We start from the raw sequence: 21,482 nt of genomic DNA on the forward strand, positions 1-21,482 counted from the left end.
ACTCAGCTCTCCCCTTCTGGACAATATAGCACTCTGCCCTTAATGCACTTTAACTTGCACTTATCTGCTCCCGATTTTACTGTATTTAAACCTGTAGTATCGTATCTTATTTTTTTTAAAAAATTAGAGAGTGTGTGTGTGTGAGAGAGAGAGAGAGAGAGAGAGAGAGAGAGAGAGAGAGAGAGAGAGAGAGAGAGAGAGAGAGAGAGAGAGAGAGAGAGGCAGAGAGAGAGAGGCGGAGAGAGAGAGGCGACCTGGGAAATGTTTGAGCTGATATATATATATATATATATATATATTTTTTTTAGCAACCCAGCTAGCTAGCTAGCACAGGACGGCAGTCGATTTGCTAGCGGAGCTTAGCATAGTTATAGCTGACTAGATCTCAAAAAGTGACTAACGTTACAAATATTGGTGTAGCCGTTTTATAAAAGCAATAAGTCACAGCCAAGGCGTTATTTCAAGCCTTTATAATTATTCCCAAATAACACAAACTCTTCCATTGTTAAAAAAAAATATATAAAAAATCTCCCTTTGTGCTTCTCGGAAGGCATACGATGGAGGGCGCAATGCAGTTTTTCAGCCTGGGGAATATTACAAATTAGGAGACTGTGCTTTAAAATACACATGTAGGGCGGGCGTCTCTGTTACAAAGAATTGTCACACTTTGTATTTATCTCCATAATGCGTTGGGACTAAATACGCAGATACATTAAAACTATTTGGAGAATGCGGGCATCGATCCCGCTACTTCTCGCATGCTAAGCGAGCGCTCTACCATTAGAGCTAATTCCCCTTGAGCTATGCCAGCGATTCTCATAGGCTACAACGCAACTTGATATGAGCAATTCAGATTGTCGGCAATGTAGTCTGCCAATTGCAAATTCAAAAAATAAATAAATTAACTAAATAGCAAATATTTTGACGAGAGGTATGTTTTCAATTTCTTCAAAAAGTAGTCTCAGCTCGTTGATTCAGTCGCTTTAAAATCCACCTCTGTGTCCCGATGCAGCAGCGCTGTATGCTGTGGCTCGAGCTTGTTTGACGAGGCAGACAATGCAAAAATTCCAATACTTGTTATTGCATCACATGGCAGAATTAAGGTATGCTTTAACGGCTTGGCTGTCTCAAGTTAGTTTGTATTGTTCAACAGACAGTCAGTATCTTAAAAACAAATAAGCGAAATACTCCGTGTCTGTCTGTACAAGTTTGAAATTTAAATGCGCCGCCCCTGCATGCTCTGCGACGCTCAGCCAATAGGCAGGGACGGGACGTTGAAAATAATTGTGGGAAATTTTGGATCAGGTATAGAAGCAAAGGTATATTTCAAGGTCTTAAAACGACATTTCCCACAATTCCTTCAACAAGTAGTGACTTCAACAAGTAGTCTGTTTACAACAAAAATACAATCTGTGTTAGGAACGCTATTTTAGTCCGATTTAAAAAAGAAATTAAAATGGTATTGAGTGCTGACAAGAGTTTGGTATCAGCTGTTGATTTCATTGAAACAATCTTTAAACGAGACGAGAGCATTAAACGAGAGCATTTATCATGTAAGCTACTTCCAGTCATAGAGCGTTTATACTGTTCTCAATGGTCCGTATCCCAGCCTGAGACCACGATCCAGTGGCCAACGGAGATGTTTTTCAAAGTAATATGTTATTTGGAATATTAAAACAATCAAGTTAATTACATGTTTGGACACACAGTATTTTCCAGTGACTTCAACAAGTAGTCTGTTTACAACAAAAATACAATCTGTGTTAGGAACGCTATTTTAGTCCGATTTAAAAATAAATTAAAATGGTATTGAGTGCTGACAAGAGTTTGGTATCAGCTGTTGATTTCATTGAAACAATCTTTATAGTAAAATGAACACATTTATTCCTCTGGTCGTGTATTGTCTCGCTGACTGCTATCCACCTGAAAGTCACCTAAAGGATAAGGCAATGGCCTCCTAAACTAGGGATTATGGTTAAAACAGTGTGTGTGTATTTGTTCTTGGTCTGTGATATATGTGGTCTGTGTTTATAGATCTTGGCACGTTGCACCAAGTAGGCGTGGCCAAGTGGTTAAGGTGATGGGCTTGAACTCTGTTGGCGTTGTGTCCCTTTTTATGTCTTCGTTGTTAATTCTTAAATGACTGTTCAGCTTAAAGGTATCAATTATTACTTGCTGTACATTAAATTCGTCCAAACTAGTATTTGCAAACACATTACAAAATTAAATAGTGTGGAATAGAAACAATGAAGGCTTTGACCTCGACGTGATTTGAACACGCAACCTTCTGATCTGGAGTCAGACGCGCTACCGTTGCGCCACGAATTCCTGCCATAGTGCATGCTTGTTATGCAATGCTAGAGTGCACAGCAAGCATGCCAAAGGCATGCTAAGTCCGATGCTGATACTTGGAAAACACTCAGTATCACCAGGGTCATGGGAAACAGACGACTCAATATTTGTTCGTAGTCAGCAGGGCTATGAAGTTGTCGGAAGTGTGTTTGATTCTCAGCTTAAAAGTAAAGAAAACATAAAACAAAGCGATTTGCTTTTATAATGTTTATTATTTGAAACGTGGGCATAAACACAGTTGTACTGGCTGGGAATCGTCTCGGGTCAATTACTTGGAAAGCAGCTATGCTGACCAATATATCACCAACGAGGGAAAGCTGGCAGTACTGAGTGATACAGATGACGGATTTTCTCAGCGCGTCTCCTCTGAATGCGCACTGGCACAAAGGGGCTTTGCTCATCTAATGACGTGACAGAATGCAATAATGTATTGGGTTAATTTACCAACAAAAGAAACATAAATAAAAGTGTATGTATTTTTTGTGAATAAACTATCTTGCTTCTACGATGGGACCAGATACCTTACATCCGCAATCTAATGATCGGCCAAACCCAGAACTACCTTGTCTTGACCAGGGAGTCATATTGTAAAAACAAATTGAAGTGGTTCCACTGGGGATCGAACCCAGGACCTTCTGCGTATAAAGCAGACGTGATAACCACTAAACTATGGAACCTGGTCAGAAAGTGAGTTTTGTGTTTGAAACGCATTGGCAATTATTAACATTACTATGAACAAGTAATATTCTAGAAAGGAAACCGAATCAGACACCATCATGCCGGGAGTAGGGAAGTTGTTTTACCCACATATTTGTTAAGACTATACTTTCAGGGATCATTTCTATAGTTTGTTTCTAGTGAAATGCGTTTCTAGTGTCTGGTCTCGCTAACCATAACGAGGAGTTACAGTGTTTTCTTCTGAGCGCGTAGCGGGACTTGAATGCTACTTCACTGTAGCTGTTCTTGATCATTGATGAACATTCCGCTCTCTTTTGGGATCGAGCCCCACGTTGGATGTCCTTTTTAAATACAAAATGTAGATGTTTCTTCGAGGCAACAGAGCAATATCTGATTCTGTTCACACTGTATACAGTATTGCAACAAAATTACTTTTTGGTCGTTGTCATATAGCAATTGCTATTGTAAAATGCGTGCATCGTTTATAGTTATAACGATATTGAAATAAATAGTCTTACTTTTGTGGGTTGGCTTCAAACCGTTTCTGTTTTAACACTTGTCATTACATCATTCATGGAGCAACAGTTGGTATGTGCGTAATAAACCCGATCGGGCCTTGATATGACAACCCTAGGCTGTGCTGAAATAAATAATGCGGTTTTCTGCTGTAATGAACGCAGTTTGTCAGGATGGTCGAGTGGTCTAAGGCGCTAGACTTAAGGACTCTGTCTTTCCAAAGAATTCTGTGTTCTGGTCTCCAAGTGGAGGTGTCTGATCAAATCCTCCTCTGACAGCTCAATTTTATTTATTCTTAAAAGGAATAAATGTGTTCATTTAACTATAAAAGATTGTTTCAAGGAAATCAACAGCTGATACCAAACTCTTGTCAGAACGCAATACCATTTTAATTTCCATTTTAATTCAGACTAAAATAGCGTTCCTAACACAGATTGCATTTGGTTGTAAACAGACTACTCGTTGAAGTCAATGAAAAATATTTTGTCCAAACATGTATTTAACTTGTTTTAATATTAAAAATAATGTATTAAATTGAATAACATCTCCGTCGGCCACTGGATCGTGGTCTCAGGCTGGGATGCGGACCTTTGAGAACAGTATAAACGATCTATTAGTGGAAGTAGCTTACATCAGAAATGCCCTCGTTTAACATGCTAGGATGATCGACATCGGTATTCTCCAATTGCTGTGTACATGTTATAACACGTTATGAGTACGAATACAAAGTTGGACACTTTCCTTGTAAGTGGGGGTAAGCACAATTTATTTTCAGATGTAATGTCTTTATTTAAGCTCAATCTAGTCCTGCGTAATGCAAATCACATTACTATATTTTTATATTAGTCAAGGCCTATGTAAAGTGTTCTTAAATTATTTTAACATTAGCATTGATCAATTTGATGATCCGTTTTCTTTTCTCCCAATACGGTATGCAAATTATGCAACTTTTCTGCCCACTTTGATCATAGGCAGTTTTATCCCCCCGTTTCGGCTGAAAACCGCATCTGGGAGAAAACTTAAGTGTTTCGAAACGCATTTGTAAAGGCATCGGATTCTATTGTGTTGCCGAGCTGTTGACGTTTCTCATAATACACAGGTTTACTGGGGTGACAAAAACGCAAGTCTTGTCAAGCCGAAATAGCTCAGTTGGGAGAGCGTTAGACTGAAGATCTAAAGGTCCCTGGTTCGATCCCGGGTTTCGGCAAGTAGCAAGACTATTTTTGTTTTGTATTATTTTGAACAGAAAAAAAGAGCGTTTTTTTTTGTTCTGTGTAATTGGAAGAAATAACAACGTATCAGAGTGCCATTTTCTAATGTGATTAAGAAATGCAAAAACTTAAGGTATACTTCAACGTCTTGGCTGTCTCAAGTTAGTTGGTATTGTTAATGTAACACCTCGTTGTTGCCCAGTCATTGTATCATATTAATGAAGTAGAGCTTGCCACTTCTCAGCACCGAGCTGACAATGAGTGTTGTTTTCGGGCACCTGCTGGCTGCTAGTGATGACCACTCCAATCTTCAGTCGGGTGGTTGTTGAAGGAAGGGGACACATTTTGAGTGTGCATCTCATACTGGTTTAAATCAATAAGCAAATTTCAAATTGATCATTGATAATGTAGAAACTATTTAAGAACTCTTTCAATAGGACTTGACTAATATAAAAAATATAGTAATGTGATTTACACTACGCAGGACTTGATTGAGCTTAAATAAAGACATTACATCTGAAAATAACTTGTGCTTACCCCCACTTACAAGGAAAGGGTCAAACTTTGTATTCGTTCTCATAACGTGTTAGAAAATGTAAACAGCAGTTGGAGAATGCTGAAGTCGATCATCCTAGCATGTTAAACGAGAGCATTTATCATGTAAGCTACTTCCAGTCATAGAGCGTTTATACTGTTCTCAATGGTCCGTATCCCAGCCTGAGACCACGATCCAGTGGCCAACGGAGATGTTTTTCAAAGTAATATGTTATTTGGAATATTAAAACAATCAAGTTAATTACATGTTTGGACACACAGTATTTTCCAGTGACTTCAACAAGTAGTCTGTTTACAACAAAAATACAATCTGTGTTAGGAACGCTATTTTAGTCCGATTTAAAAATAAATTAAAATGGTATTGAGTGCTGACAAGAGTTTGGTATCAGCTGTTGATTTCATTGAAACAATCTTTATAGTAAAATGAACACATTTATTCCTCTGGTCGTGTATTGTCTCGCTGACTGCTATCCACCTGGAAGTCACCTAAAGGATAAGGCACTGGCCTCCTAAACCAGGGATTATGGTTTCGTCAGTTTTATTTAAAACAGTGTGTGTGTATTTGTTCTTGGTTGGTGATATATGTGGTCTGTGTTTATAGATTTTGGCACGTTGCACCAAGTAGTCGTGGCCAAGTGGTTAAGGTGATGGGCTTGAACTCTGTTGGCGTTGTGTCCCTTTTTATGTCTTCGTTGTTAATTCTTAAATGCCTGTTCAGCTTAAAGGTATCAATTATTTCTTGCTGTACATTAAATTCGTCCAAACTAGTATTTGCAAACACATTACAAAATTAAATAGTGTGGAATAGAAACAAAGAAGGCTTTGACCTCGACGTAATTTGAACACGCAACCTTCTGATCTGAAATCAGACGCGCTACCGTTGCGCCACGAATTCCGGTCGTGGTGCATGCTTGTTATGCAATGCTAGAGTGCACAGCAAGCATGCCAAAGGCATGCTAAGTCCGATGCTGATACTTGGAAAACACTCAGTATCACCAGGGTCATGGGAAACAGACGACTCAATATTTGTTCGTAGTCAGCAGGGCTATGAAGTTGTCGGAAGTGTGTTTGATTCTCAGCTTAAAAGTAAAGAAAACATAAAACAAAGCGATTTGCTTTTATAATGTTTATTATTTGAAACGTGGGCATAAACACAGTTGTACTGGCTGGGAATCGTCTCGGGTCAATTACTTGGAAAGCAGCTATGCTGACCAATATATCACCAACGAGGGAAAGCTGGCAGTACTGAGTGACACAGATGACGGATTTTCTCAGCGCGTCTCCTCTGAATGCGCACTGGCACAAAGGGGCTTTGATCATCTAATGACGTGACAGAATGCAATAATGTATTGGTTTAATTTACCAACAAAAGAAACATAAATAAAAGTGTATGTATTTTTTTGTGAATAAACTATCTTGCTTTTACGATGGGACCAGAGACCTTACATCCGCAATCTAATGATCGGCCAAACCCAGAACTACCTTGTCTTGACCAGGGAGTCATATTGTAAAAACAAACTGAAGTGGGGATCGAACCCAGGACCTTCTGCGTGTAAAGCAGACGTGATAACCACTACACTATGGAACCTTGTCAGAAAGTGAGTTTTGTGTTTGAAACGCATTGGCAATTATTAACATTACTATGAACAAGTAATATTCTAGAAAGGAAACCGAATCAGACACCATCATGCCCGGAGTAGGGAAGTTGTTTTACCCACATATTTGTTAAGACTATACTTTCAGGGATCATTTCTATAGTTTGTTTCTAGTGAAATGCGTTTCTAGTGTCTGGTCTCGCTAACCATAACGAGGAGTTACAGTGTTTACTTTTGAGCGCGAAGCGGGACTTGAATGCTATTTCACTGTAGCTGTTCTTGATCATTGATGAACATTCCGCTCTCTTTTGGGATCGAGCCCCAAGTTGGACGTCCTTTTTAAATACAAAATGTAGATGTTTCTTCGAGGCAACAGAGCAATATCTGATTCTGTTCACACTGTATACAGTATTGCAACAAAATTACTTTTTGGTCGTTGTCATATAGCAATTGCTATTGTAAAATGCGTGCATCGTTTATAGTTATAACGATATTGAAATAAATAGTCTTACTTTTGTGGGTTGGCTTCAAACCGTTTCTGTTTTAACACATGTCATTACATCATTCATGGAGCAACAGTTGGTATGTGCGTAATAAACCCGATCGGGCTTTGATATGACAACCCTAGGCTGTGCTGAAATAAATAATGCGGTTTTCTGCTGTAATGAACGCAGTTTGTCAGGATGGTCGAGTGGTCTAAGGCGCTAGACTTAAGGACTCTGTCTTTCCAAAGAATTCTGTGTTCGGGCTCCAAGTGGATGTGTCGGTTCAAATCCTCCTCTGACAGTTCAATTTTATTTATTCTTAAAAGGAATAAATGTGTTCATTTTACTATAAAAGATTGTTTCAAGGAAATCAACAGCTGATACCAAACTCTTGTCAGAACGCAATACCATTTTAATTTCCATTTTAATTCAGACTAAAATAGCGTTCCTAACACAGATTGCATTTGGTTGTAAACAGACTACTCGTTGAAGTCAATGAAAAATATTTTGTCCAAACATGTATTTAACTTGTTTTAATATTAAAAATAATATATTAAATTGAATAACATCTCCGTCGGCCACTGGATCGAGGTCTCAGGCTGGGATGCGGACCTTTGAGAACAGTATAAACGATCTATTAGTGGAAGTAGCTTACATCAGAAATGCCCTCGTTTAACATGCTAGGATGATCGACCTCGGCATTCTCCAATTGCTGTTTAGATGTTATAACACGTTATGAGTACGAATACAAAGTTGGACACTTTCCTTGTAAGTGGGGGTAAGCACAATTTATTTTCAGATGTAATGTCTTTATTTAAGCTCAATCTAGTCCTGCGTAATGCAAATCACATTACTATATTTTTTATATTAGTCAAGGCCTATGTAAAGTGTTCTTAAATTGTTTTAACATTAGCATTGATCAATTTGATGATCCGCTTTCTTTTCTCCCAATACGGTATGCAAAGTATGCAACTTTTCTGCCCACTTTGATCATAGGCAGTTTTATCCCCCCGTTTCGGCTGAAAACCGCATCTGGGTGAAAACTTAAGTGTTTCGAAACGCATTTGTAAAGGCATCGGATTCTATTGTGTTGCCGAGCTGTTGATCGTTTCTCATAAATCACAGGTTTACTGGGGTGACAAAAAACGCAAGTCTTGTCAAGCCGAAATAGCTCAGTTGGGAGAGCGTTAGACTGAAGATCTAAAGGTCCCTGGTTCGATCCCGGGTTTCGGTAAATAGCAAGTCTATTTTTGTTTTGTATTATTTTGAACTGAAAAATAGAGCGGGTTTTTTTTGTTCTGTTTAATTGGAAGAAATAACAACGTATCAGAGTGCCATTTTCTAATGTGATTAAGAAATGCAAAAACATCGTCCCTGGGTGGGCTTGAACCACCAACCTTTCGGTTAACAGCCGAACACGCTAACCAATTGCGCCACAAAGACAAATCGGCTCAACCGAACCTGAGACCACATCTAAGAAGAAAGCAACACGGCAGAAAAGTCTGTAATCACAATTAAATGTATGCAACCCAATGCAAGCAAACTTCAAGCCTTTTATATTTATTCCCATGTATGTAGTCTGCCATTTGCAAATTCAATAAATAAATAAATTAACTAAATAGCACATTTTTCGACGAGAGGTATGTTTTCAGTTTCTTCAAAAAGTAGTCTCAGCTCGTTGATTCAGTCGCTTTAAAATCCACCTCTGTTCCGATGCATCAGCGCTGTGTGCTGTGGCTTGAGCTTGTTTGACGAAGCAGGAAATGCAAAAATGCTAAAACCTGTTATTGCATCACATGACAGACTTAAGGTATACTTCAACGTCTTGGCTGTCTCAAGTTAGTTGGTATTGTTAATGTAACACCTCGTTGTTGCCCAGTCATTGTATCATATTAATGAAGTAGAGCTTGCCACTTCTCAGCACCGAGCTGACAATGAGTGTTGTTTTCGGGCACCTGCTGGCTGCTAGTGATGACCACTCCAATCTTCAGTCAGGGGGTTGTTGAAGGAAGGGGACACATTTTGAGTGTGCATCTCATACTGGTTTAAATCAATAAGCAAATTTCAAATTGATCATTGATAATGTTGAAACTATTTAAGAACTCTTTCAATAGGACTTGACTAATATAAAAAATATAGTAATGTGATTTGCACTACGCAGGACTTGATTGTGCTTAAATAAAGACATAACATCTGAAAATAACTTGTGCTTACCCCCACTTACAAGGAAAGGGTCAAACTTTGTATTCGTTCTCATAACGTGTTAGAAAATGTAAACAGCAGTTGGAGAATGCCGAAGTCGATCATCCTAGCATGTTTAACGAGAACATTTCTCATGTAAGCTACTTCCAGTCATAGATCGTTTATACTGTTCTCAATGGTCCGTATCCCAGCCTGAGACCACGATCCAGTGGCCGACGGAGATGTTTTTCAAAGTAATATGTTATTTGGAATATTAAAACAATCAAGTTAATTACATGTTTGTACACACAGTATTTTCCAGTGACTTCAACAAGTAGTCTGTTTACAACAAAAATACAATCTGTGTTAGGAACGCTATTTTAGTCCGATTTAAAAAAGAAATTAAAATGGTATTGAGTGCTGACAAGAGTTTGGTATCAGCTGTTGATTTCATTGAAACAATCTTTATAGTAAAATGAACACATTTATTCCTCTGGTCGTGTATTGTCTCGCTGACTGCTATCCACCTGGAAGTCACCTATATCTAAAGGATAAGGCACTGGCCTCCTAAACCAGGGATTATGGTTTCGTCAGTTTTATTTAAAACAGTGTGTGTGTATTTGTTCTTGGTCTGTGATATATGTGGTCTGTGTTTATAGATCTTGGCACGTTGCACCAAGTAGTCGTGGCCAAGTGGTTAAGGTGATGGGCTTGAACTCTGTTGGCGTTGTGTCCCTTTTTATGTCTTCGTTGTTAATTCTTAAATGCCTGTTCAGCTTAAAGGTATCAATTATTTCTTGCTGTACATTAAATTCTTCCAAACTAGTATTTGCAAACACATTACAAAATTAAATGGTGTGGAATAGAAACAAGAAGGCTTTGACCTCGACGTGATTTGAACACGCAACCTTCTGATCTGGAGTCAGACGCGCTACCGTTGCGCCACGAATTCCTGCCGTAGTGCATGCTTGTTATGCAATGCTAGAGTGCACAGCAAGCATGCCAAAGGCATGCTAAGTCCGATGCTGATACTTGGAAAACACTCGGTATCACCAGGGTCATGGGAAACAGCCGACTCAATATTTGTTCGTAGTCTGCAGGGCTATGAAGTTGTCGGAAGTGTGTTTGATTCTCAGCTTAAAAGTAAAGAAAACATAAAACAAAGCGATTTGTTTTTATAATGTTTATTATTTGAAACGTGGGCATAAACACAGTTGTACTGGCTGGGAATCGTCTCGGGTCAATTACTTGGAAAGCAGCTATGCTGACCAATATATCACCAACGAGGGAAAGCTGGCAGTACTGAGTGACACAGATGACGGATTTTCTCAGCGCGTCTCCTCTGAATGCGCACTGGCACAAAGGGGCTTTGATCATCTAATGACGTGACAGAATGCAATAATGTATTGGGTTAATTTACCAACAAAAGAAACATAAATAAAAGTGTATGTATTTTTTGTGAATAAACTATCTTGCTTCTACGATGGGACCAGATACCTTACATCCGCAATCTAATGATCGGCCAAACCCAGAACTACCTTGTCTTGACCAGGGAGTCATATTGTAAAAACAAATTGAAGTGGTTCCACTGGGGATCGAACCCAGGCCCTTCTGCGTATAAAGCAGACGTGATAACCACTAAACTATGGAACCTGGTCAGAAAGTGAGTTTTGTGTTTGAAACGCATTGGCAATTATTAACATTACTATGAACAAGTAATATTCTAGAAAGGAAACCGAATCAGACACCATCATGCCGGGAGTAGGGAAGTTGTTTTACCCACATATTTGTTAAGATTTTACTTTCAGGTATCATTTCTATAGTTTGTTTCTAGTGAAATGCGTTTCTAGTGTCTGGTCTCGCTAACCATAACGAGGAGTTACAGTGTTTTCTTCTGAGCGCGTAGCGGGACTTGAATGCTACTTCACTGTAGCTGTTCTTGATCATTGATGAACATTCCGCTCTCTTTTGGGATCGAGCCCCACGTTGGATGTCCTTTTTAAATACAAAATGTAGATGTTTCTTCGAGGCAACAGAGCAATATCTGATTCTGTTCACACTGTATACAGTATTGCAACAAAATTACTTTTTGGTCGTTGTCATATAGCAATTGCTATTGTAAAATGCGTGCATCGTTTATAGTTATAACGATATTGAAATAAATAGTCTTACTTTTGTGGGTTGGCTTCAAACCGTTTCTGTTTTAACACTTGTCATTACATCATTCATGGAGCAACAGTTGGTATGTGCGTAATAAACCCGATCGGGCCTTGATATGACAACCCTAGGCTGTGCTGAAATAAATAATGCGGTTTTCTGCTGTAATGAACGCAGTTTGTCAGGATGGTCGAGTGGTCTAAGGCGCTAGACTTAAGGACTCTGTCTTTCCAAAGAATTCTGTGTTCTGGTCTCCAAGTGGAGGTGTCTGATCAAATCCTCCTCTGACAGCTCAATTTTATTTATTCTTAAAAGGAATAAATGTGTTCATTTTACTATAAAAGATTGTTTCAAGGAAATCAACAGCTGATACCAAACTCTTGTCAGAACGCAATACCATTTTAATTTCCATTTTAATTCAGACTAAAATAGCGTTCCTAACACAGATTGCATTTGGTTGTAAACAGACTACTCGTTGAAGTCAATGAAAAATATTTTGTCCAAACATGTATTTAACTTGTTTTAATATTAAAAATAATGTATTAAATTGAATAACATCTCCGTCGGCCACTGGATCGTGGTCTCAGGCTGGGATGCGGACCTTTGAGAACAGTATAAACGATCTATTAGTGGAAGTAGCTTACATCAGAAATGCCCTCGTTTAACATGCTAGGATGATCGACATCGGTATTCTCCAATTGCTGTGTACATGTTATAACACGTTATGAGTACGAATACAAAGTTGGACACTTTCCTTGTAAGTGGGGGTAAGCACAATTTATTTTCAGATGTAATGTCTTTATTTAAGCTCAATCTAGTCCTGCGTAATGCAAATCACATTACTATATTTTTATATTAGTCAAGGCCTATGTAAAGTGTTCTTAAATTGTTTTAACATTAGCATTGATCAATTTGATGATCCGTTTTCTTTTCTCCCAATACGGTATGCAAATTATGCAACTTTTCTGCCCACTTTGATCATAGGCAGTTTTATCCCCCCGTTTCGGCTGAAAACTGCATCTGGGAGAAAACTTAAGTGTTTCGAAACGCATTTGTAAAGGCATCGGATTCTATTGTGTTGCCGAGCTGTTGACGTTTCTCATAATACACAGGTTTACTGGGGTGACAAAAAACGCAAGTCTTGTCAAGCCGAAATAGCTCAGTTGGGAGAGCGTTAGACTGAAGATCTAAAGGTCCCTGGTTCGATCCCGGGTTTCGGCAAGTAGCAAGACTATTTTTGTTTTGTATTATTTTGAACAGAAAAAAAGAGCGTTTTTTTTTGTTCTGTGTAATTGGAAGAAATAACAACGTATCAGAGTGCCATTTTCTAATGTGATTAAGAAATGCAAAAACTTAAGGTATACTTCAACGTCTTGGCTGTCTCAAGTTAGTTGGTATTGTTAATGTAACACCTCGTTGTTGCCCAGTCATTGTATCATATTAATGAAGTAGAGCTTGCCACTTCTCAGCACCGAGCTGACAATGAGTGTTGTTTTCGGGCACCTGCTGGCTGCTAGTGATGACCACTCCAATCTTCAGTCGGGTGGTTGTTGAAGGAAGGGGACACATTTTGAGTGTGCATCTCATACTGGTTTAAATCAATAAGCAAATTTCAAATTGATCATTGATAATGTAGAAACTATTTAAGAACTCTTTCAATAGGACTTGACTAATATAAAAAATATAGTAATGTGATTTACACTACGCAGGACTTGATTGAGCTTAAATAAAGACATTACATCTGAAAATAACTTGTGCTTACCCCCACTTACAAGGAAAGGGTCAAACTTTGTATTCGTTCTCATAACGTGTTAGAAAATGTAAACAGCAGTTGGAGAATGCTGAAGTCGATCATCCTAGCATGTTAAACGAGAGCATTTATCATGTAAGCTACTTCCAGTCATAGAGCGTTTATACTGTTCTCAATGGTCCGTATCCCAGCCTGAGACCACGATCCAGTGGCCAACGGAGATGTTTTTCAAAGTAATATGTTATTTGGAATATTAAAACAAACAAGTTAATTACATGTTTGGACACACAGTATTTTCCAGTGACTTCAACAAGTAGTCTGTTTACAACAAAAATACAATCTGTGTTAGGAACGCTATTTTAGTCCGATTTAAAAATAAATTAAAATGGTATTGAGTGCTGACAAGAGTTTGGTATCAGCTGTTGATTTCATTGAAACAATCTTTATAGTAAAATGAACACATTTATTCCTCTGGTCGTGTATTGTCTCGCTGACTGCTATCCACCTGGAAGTAACCTAAAGGATAAGGCACTGGCCTCCTAAACCAGGGATTATGGTTTCGTCAGTTTTATTTAAAACAGTGTGTGTGTATTTGTTCTTGGTTGGTGATATATGTGGTCTGTGTTTATAGATTTTGGCACGTTGCACCAAGTAGTCGTGGCCAAGTGGTTAAGGTGATGGGCTTGAACTCTGTTGGCGTTGTGTCCCTTTTTATGTCTTCGTTGTTAATTCTTAAATGCCTGTTCAGCTTAAAGGTATCAATTATTTCTTGCTGTACATTAAATTCGTCCAAACTAGTATTTGCAAACACATTACAAAATTAAATAGTGTGGAATAGAAACAAAGAAGGCTTTGACCTCGACGTAATTTGAACACGCAACCTTCTGATCTGGAGTCAGACGCGCTACCGTTGCGCCACGAATTCCTGTCGTGGTGCATGCTTGTTATGCAATGCTAGAGTGCACAGCAAGCATGCCAAAGGCATGCTAAGTCCGATGCTGATACTTGGAAAACACTCAGTATCACCAGGGTCATGGGAAACAGACGACTCAATATTTGTTCGTAGTCAGCAGGGCTATGAAGTTGTCGGAAGTGTGTTTGATTCTCAGCTTAAAAGTAAAGAAAACATAAAACAAAGCGATTTGCTTTTATAATGTTTATTATTTGAAACGTGGGCATAAACACAGTTGTACTGGCTGGGAATCGTCTCGGGTCAATTACTTGGAAAGCAGCTATGCTGACCAATATATCACCAACGAGGGAAAGCTGGCAGTACTGAGTGACACAGATGACGGATTTTCTCAGCGCGTCTCCTCTGAATGCGCACTGGCACAAAGGGGCTTTGATCATCTAATGACGTGACAGAATGCAATAATGTATTGGTTTAATTTACCAACAAAAGAAACATAAATAAAAGTGTATGTATTTTTTTGTGAATAAACTATCTTGCTTTTACGATGGGACCAGAGACCTTACATCCGCAATCTAATGATCGGCCAAACCCAGAACTACCTTGTCTTGACCAGGGAGTCATATTGTAAAAACAAACTGAAGTGGGGATCGAACCCAGGACCTTCTGCGTGTAAAGCAGACGTAATAACCACTACACTATGGAACCTTGTCAGAACGTGAGTTTTGTGTTTGAAACGCATTGGCAATTATTAACATTACTATGAACAAGTAATATTCTAGAAAGGAAACCGAATCAGACACCATCATGCCGGGAGTAGGGAAGTTGTTTTACCCACATATTTGTTAAGACTATACTTTCAGGGATCATTTCTATAGTTTGTTTCTAGTGAAATGCGTTTCTAGTGTCTGGTCTCGCTAACCATAACGTGGAGTTACAGTGTTTTCTTCTGAGCACGAAGCGGGACTTGAATGCTATTTCACTGTAGCTGTTCTTGATCATTGATGAACATTCCGCTCTCTTTTGGGATCGAGCCCCACGTTGGACGTCCTTTTTAAATACAAAATGTAGATGTTTCTTCGAGGCAACAGAGCAATATCTGATTCTGTTCACACTGTATACAGTATTGCAACAAAATTACTTTTTGGTCGTTGTCATATAGCAATTGCTATTGTAAAATGCGTGCATCGTTTATAGTTATAACGATATTGAAATAAATAGTCTTACTTTTGTGGGTTGGCTTCAAACCGTTTCTGTTTTAACACTTGTCATTACATCATTCATGGAGCAACAGTTGGTATGTGCGTAATAAACCCGATCGGGCCTTGATATGACAACCCTAGGCTGTGCTGAAATAAATAATGCGGTTTTCTGCTGTAATGAACGCAGTTTGTCAGGATGGTCGAGTGGTCTAAGGCGCTAGACTTAAGGACTCTGTCTTTCCAAAGAATTCTGTGTTCTGGTCTCCAAGTGGAGGTGTCGGTTCAAATCCTCCTCTGACAGTTCAATTTTATTTATTCTTAAAAGGAATAAATGTGTTCATTTTACTATAAAAGATTGTTTCAAGGAAATCAACAGCTGATACCAAACTCTTGTCAGAACGCAATACCATTTTAATTTCCATTTTAATTCAGACTAAAATAGCGTTCCTAACACAGATTGCATTTGGTTGTAAACAGACTACTCGTTGAAGTCAATGAAAAATATTTTGTCCAAACATGTATTTAACTTGTTTTAATATTAAAAATAATATATTAAATTGAATAACATCTCCGTCGGCCACTGGATCGAGGTCTCAGGCTGGGATGCGGACCTTTGAGAACAGTATAAACGATCTATTAGTGGAAGAAGCTTACATCAGAAATGCCCTCGTTTAACATGCTAGGATGATCGACATCGGCATTCTCCAATTGCTGTTTACATGTTATAACACGTTATGAGTACGAATACAAAGTTGGACACTTTCCTTGTAAGTGGGGGTAAGCACAATTTATTTTCAGATGTAATGTCTTTATTTAAGCTCAATCTAGTCCTGCGTAATGCAAATCACATTACTATATTTTTATATTAGTCAAGGCCTATGTAAAGTGTTCTTAAATTGTTTTAACATTAGCATTGATCAATTTGATGATCCGCTTTCTTTTCTCCCAATACGGTATGCAAAGTATGCAACTTTTCTGCCCACTTTGATCATAGGCAGTTTTATCCCCCCGTTTCGGCTGAAAACCGCATCTGGGTGAAAACTTAAGTGTTTCGAAACGCATTTGTAAAGGCATCGGATTCTATTGTGTTGCCGAGCTGTTGATCGTTTCTCATAATACACAGGTTTACTGGGGTGACAAAAAACGCAAGTCTTGTCAAGCCGAAATAGCTCAGTTGGGAGAGCGTTAGACTGAAGATCTAAAGGTCCCTGGTTCGATCCCGGGTTTAGGCAAATAGCAAGACTATTTTTGTTTTGTATTATTTTGAACTGAAAAATAGAGCGGTTTTTTTTGTTCTGTTTAATTGGAAGAAATAACAACGTATCAGAGTGCCATTTTCTAATGTGATTAAGAAATGCAAAAACATCGTCCCTGGGTGGGCTTGAACCACCAACCTTTCGGTTAACAGCCGAACGCGCTAACCAATTGCGCCACAGAGACAAATCGGCTCAACCGAACCTGAGACCACATCTAAGAAGAAAGCAACACGGCAGAAAAGTCTGTAATCACAATTAAATGTATGCAATGCAAGCAAACTTCAAGCCTTTTATATTTATTCCCATGTATGTAGTCTGCCATTTGCAAATTCAATAAATAAATAAATTAACTAAATAGCACATTTTTCGACGAGAGGTATGTTTTCAGTTTCTTCAAAAAGTAGTCTCAGCTCGTTGATTCAGTCGCTTTAAAATCCACCTCTGTTCCGATGCATCAGCGCTGTGTGCTGTGGCTTGAGCTTGTTTGACGAAGCAGGAAATGCAAAAATGCTAAAACCTGTTATTGCATCACATGACAGACTTAAGGTATACTTCAACGTCTTGGCTGTCTCAAGTTAGTTGGTATTGTTAATGTAAGACCTCGTTGTTGCCTAGTCATTGTATCATATTAATGAAGTAGAGCTTGCCACTTCTCAGCACCGAGCTGACAATGAGTGTTGTTTTCGGGCACCTGCTGGCTGCTAGTGATGACCACTCCAATCTTCAGTCAGGGGGTTGTTGAAGGAAGGGGACACATTTTGAGTGTGCATCTCATACTGGTTTAAATCAATAAGCAAATTTCAAATTGATCATTGATAATGTTGAAACTATTTAAGAACTCTTTCAATAGGACTTGACTAATATAAAAAATATAGTAATGTGATTTGCACTACGCAGGACTTGATTGTGCTTAAATAAAGACATAACATCTGAAAATAACTTGTGCTTACCCCCACTTACAAGGAAAGGGTCAAACTTTGTATTCGTTCTCATAACGTGTTAGAAAATGTAAACAGCAGTTGGAGAATGCCGAAGTCGATCATCCTAGCATGTTTAACGAGAGCATTTCTCATGTAAGCTACTTCCAGTCATAGATCGTTTATACTGTTCTCAATGGTCCGTATCCCAGCCTGAGACCACGATCCAGTGGCCGACGGAGATGATTTTCAAAGTAATATGTTATTTGGAATATTAAAACAATCAAGTTAACCCATTAATGCCTAGCGTCCCATATATGGGACGGGGTGAAAATGTGCATCTCCTCGGGGGTGTGTTCACTGAAATGAAATAATGAAACCTGTAAAATATTCCCCTCTTATAGTTCTGTTATTCCTGCTTTTATTATTTGGCTGCCAGGTTTTTCTTCCCTCGGCATCAAATGCAATCTTTCAAATTGAGCAAAAAACGCATAGAAGCGATAGCTTAGAGATATTGATGCAAATCTATTTAGCCATTATCTTTCATTCTTATTTTTTCATGAATTTATGTTGGTCAGGGTGTGCTGTAGCTGTACATAACCATTTTATAAAAAAAATGTGCATATTGTCTAAACTGAGCATTGTTTTTGTAGCGTCCCATATATGGGACGCCAGGCACAGATGCAGGCAGGTTTTTTTCTATGGTAATATAGTTGATGATGGTATTGTTTTTTGTCTGGTGCCATAATTGTTGTGTCTGGTTCCCTTATATTGTTGATTCCCCATGTACCAAGGAATACAATCTATGAAACCAGTGAACTTATTCAGCTTGTCTGACAGGTAATACCTATTTCCTTCTTTAGTATTTTATTCACAGTTTAGATGGCACATTCAAAGAAAAAGTACAGTGTTCATGAAGTTGTTAGTATACTAGAATCAGGAGAGTTTGATGAGGCTGAAATTTTTATTACTCCACCTGATGATGATGGTGCAGACAGTGCAGAAGACAGTGGAGATGAGGACACTGGAGGTAGTGTGAATAACCTGTCTGGAAAGCAGCTGCGAGTAGATGCAGACTTCACTGGATACAGACATGGTCAAAAGGTTTATGACAGCAGAAGTGAAGGTGATGATGCTCCACCTGAAGCTACTGATGCTGAGGAAGTACAGCCAAGTTCTTCTACGATCACCACCTCAAGCTATTCATTTCGAAAACAGGCTAAATCAGCACGACAAAAGTGGTACAAGAAGGATCTGCCAGCAACAGAGCAGAAGAAATTTGAATGGGACAGCACTACACTGCAAATTACTGAGAATGACTGGGCACCACACCTTTGGTTTGAGCAATTTTTTGATGAAGAAGTGATTCAATACCTGTGTGACCAAAGCAAGTTCTATGCATCTTTCAAAGGTAAGCTGAACTTCACTGTCAGTCCAGATGAAATGAGGGCCTTTTTAGCAGTGCTGCTTATAAGCGGGTATGCTGTTGTACCAAGGAGACGTATGAAGTGGGAACAGAATGAAGATGTATGTAATGTTGCAGTATCACAATTGATGAAACGTGATAGATTCGAAGAGATCCTCAGATATTTGCACCTTGCTGATAACAGCAGACTACCTGTTGGAGACAAGCTTGGCAAGATAAGGCCATCCTATGAAATGATGAATGAGAGATTCCTCAAGGCCTTCCAGATTGAACAAAATCTGTGTATAGATGAAGCCATGATTCCCTATTATGGGAAGCACTCAGCTAAACAGTTCATGAAGAGCAAACCAATCAAGTTTGGTTATAAGCTGTGGTGTCTGAATACTCACCTTGGATATCTCATTCAGTGCAAACCTTATGCTGGTAAAGGTGTTACATTACCTGAACTTGGCTTGGGTGGCTCTGTGGTGACAGGACTGATTTCAGTATTACCTAAGAAAGTGACATTCCAGCTAACATTTGACAATCTGTTTACATCACTTCCACTGCTGCAGTACTTGGGTGACAAAGGAATAGGAGCTACTGGCACACTGAGAGCTAACAGAGTGCAGGATTGTCCTGTTTTAGATACAAAGTCAATGTCTAAAAGTCCTCGGGGAAGTGCAGACTACCGCTACAGTTCTACCAATCGTGTGATAGTAACACGATGGAATGATAACAGCGTGGTCACGATGGCATCTAATTGTCAGCCAGTAATGCCTATCGGAAAGGCAAAGCGCTACTCTCGGGCTGAGAAGAAGGTGATTGAAGTTGATGAGCCACAGGTAATTCAATACTACAACAAGTACATGGGTGGAGTTGATAGAATGGACCAAAACATTAGCTACTACAGAATTTCCATCCGCTCAAAGAAGTGGTGGGTTCCCTTCTTTATGTTCATGCCTGATGTGGCCATACAGAATGCATGGCTTCTGTATAGGAACTCTGCAGGGCACAAAAATAGATCCCTGGATCTGCTGGCTTTTCGAAGAGAGGTGGTAAATATGTACAGGCTAAAGTTTTCAGCTGAGGCGAGGAATGCTCCTGGCATTGGTCGGCCACTAACTGCAGGACGCCAAAGAAAGGAGAAAGTGCCTAAAGCTGTGCGATGGGATGAACAAGGTCACTACCCAAAAACAAATCAGACGCAGAGAAGGTGTGCTCATTGCGGCAAGAAGGCTAAAGTTGCATGTTGCAAATGTCATGTTGGACTGCACATTGACTGTTTCAAGCCATTCCACCAACAGTAATTGGCAAAGTGGTGTCAGAGGTCCCCAGTTTGTTTTCAATATCTGTTGACAGAATATCAGGTTGAAGTAAAAATATCAAATATCAAATTACCTTTATTATATGCTGTAAAGCAGGGTTTGCTATGAGTTATGTTTTTTACCACATACTTGTTGATACAATTAAGTTGTTTACTTTGAGTTAATTGATTTACAATAAATGAGAGTTCTTGTTATACAATACGAGTTATTGGTATATAATAAATAAAAATTATTGTTATTTAATAAATAAAAGTTATTGATATATAATATTGTGGTTTATTACTTTATTTAGTATTCATGAATATTATTACTGATATTATTGGTAAGATATATAACATATTAAAACATGTACCCACCTGTGCCTGGCGTCCCATATATGGGACACAGAAAAAAAAAAGATTTCTTTGAAAATTTCTAAGGCTAATTTAAAACATACACTAGAAATGTTCATAAGTCACATCTGCGCATAAGTATAGCAAAGGAAACTTAATTCAGAAAATTTAGGCAAGAATGGGTTACATGTTTGTACACACAGTATTTTCCAGTGACTTCAACAAGTAGTCTGTTTACAACAAAAATACAATCTGTGTTAGGAACGCTATTTTAGTCCGATTTAAAAAAGAAATTAAAATGGTATTGAGTGCTGACAAGAGTTTGGTATCAGCTGTTGATTTCATTGAAACAATCTTTATAGTAAAATGAACACATTTATTCCTCTGGTCGTGTATTGTCTCGCTGACTGCTATCCACCTGGAAGTCACCTAAAGGATATGGCACTGGCCTCCTAAACCAGGGATTATGGTTTCGTCAGTTTTATTTAAAACAGTGTGTGTGTATTTGTTCTTGGTCTGTGATATATGTGGTCTGTGTTTATAGATCTTGGCACGTTGCACCAAGTAGTCGTGGCCAAGTGGTTAAGGTGATGGGCTTGAACTCTGTTGGCGTTGTGTCCCTTTTTATGTCTTCGTTGTTAATTCTTAAATG

The 21,482-nt window shown here is 38.7% G+C and overlaps 14 non-coding genes across 14 annotated transcripts; 8 read left to right on the top strand and 6 right to left on the bottom strand.

Annotated features, from left to right (window-relative positions):
• Positions 1-2,256: 2,256 nt before the first annotated feature.
• Positions 2,257-2,328, bottom strand: trnaw-cca (transfer RNA tryptophan (anticodon CCA)). The gene has a single exon. It is a non-coding gene; the product is annotated as a tRNA-Trp (tRNA).
• A 628-nt stretch (positions 2,329-2,956) lies between these two features.
• On the bottom strand, positions 2,957-3,029 carry trnai-uau (transfer RNA isoleucine (anticodon UAU)). Its single transcript has one exon. It is a non-coding gene; the product is annotated as a tRNA-Ile (tRNA).
• A 139-nt stretch (positions 3,030-3,168) lies between these two features.
• LOC131703466 (small nucleolar RNA U3) lies at positions 3,169-3,381 on the top strand. The gene has a single exon (XR_009309922.1). It is a non-coding gene; the product is annotated as a small nucleolar RNA U3 (small nucleolar RNA).
• Positions 3,382-4,680: 1,299 nt separating this feature from the next.
• Positions 4,681-4,753, top strand: trnaf-gaa (transfer RNA phenylalanine (anticodon GAA)). Its single transcript has one exon. It is a non-coding gene; the product is annotated as a tRNA-Phe (tRNA).
• Positions 4,754-7,039: 2,286 nt separating this feature from the next.
• On the top strand, positions 7,040-7,252 carry LOC131703433 (small nucleolar RNA U3). The gene has a single exon (XR_009309889.1). It is a non-coding gene; the product is annotated as a small nucleolar RNA U3 (small nucleolar RNA).
• Positions 7,253-8,553: 1,301 nt separating this feature from the next.
• trnaf-gaa (transfer RNA phenylalanine (anticodon GAA)) lies at positions 8,554-8,626 on the top strand. The gene has a single exon. It is a non-coding gene; the product is annotated as a tRNA-Phe (tRNA).
• A 135-nt stretch (positions 8,627-8,761) lies between these two features.
• On the bottom strand, positions 8,762-8,835 carry trnan-guu (transfer RNA asparagine (anticodon GUU)). The gene has a single exon. It is a non-coding gene; the product is annotated as a tRNA-Asn (tRNA).
• Positions 8,836-10,453: 1,618 nt separating this feature from the next.
• trnaw-cca (transfer RNA tryptophan (anticodon CCA)) lies at positions 10,454-10,525 on the bottom strand. Its single transcript has one exon. It is a non-coding gene; the product is annotated as a tRNA-Trp (tRNA).
• Positions 10,526-11,153: 628 nt separating this feature from the next.
• On the bottom strand, positions 11,154-11,226 carry trnai-uau (transfer RNA isoleucine (anticodon UAU)). Its single transcript has one exon. It is a non-coding gene; the product is annotated as a tRNA-Ile (tRNA).
• Positions 11,227-11,365: 139 nt separating this feature from the next.
• On the top strand, positions 11,366-11,578 carry LOC131703496 (small nucleolar RNA U3). The gene has a single exon (XR_009309942.1). It is a non-coding gene; the product is annotated as a small nucleolar RNA U3 (small nucleolar RNA).
• Positions 11,579-12,878: 1,300 nt separating this feature from the next.
• trnaf-gaa (transfer RNA phenylalanine (anticodon GAA)) lies at positions 12,879-12,951 on the top strand. Its single transcript has one exon. It is a non-coding gene; the product is annotated as a tRNA-Phe (tRNA).
• A 2,286-nt stretch (positions 12,952-15,237) lies between these two features.
• LOC131703492 (small nucleolar RNA U3) lies at positions 15,238-15,450 on the top strand. The gene has a single exon (XR_009309941.1). It is a non-coding gene; the product is annotated as a small nucleolar RNA U3 (small nucleolar RNA).
• Positions 15,451-16,751: 1,301 nt separating this feature from the next.
• trnaf-gaa (transfer RNA phenylalanine (anticodon GAA)) lies at positions 16,752-16,824 on the top strand. The gene has a single exon. It is a non-coding gene; the product is annotated as a tRNA-Phe (tRNA).
• A 134-nt stretch (positions 16,825-16,958) lies between these two features.
• On the bottom strand, positions 16,959-17,032 carry trnan-guu (transfer RNA asparagine (anticodon GUU)). Its single transcript has one exon. It is a non-coding gene; the product is annotated as a tRNA-Asn (tRNA).
• Positions 17,033-21,482: the final 4,450 nt, after the last annotated feature.

The sequence above is a fragment of the Acipenser ruthenus genome, chromosome 32, assembly GCF_902713425.1.
Source record: "Acipenser ruthenus chromosome 32, fAciRut3.2 maternal haplotype, whole genome shotgun sequence".
Taxonomy (NCBI): Eukaryota; Metazoa; Chordata; class Actinopteri; order Acipenseriformes; family Acipenseridae; genus Acipenser; species Acipenser ruthenus.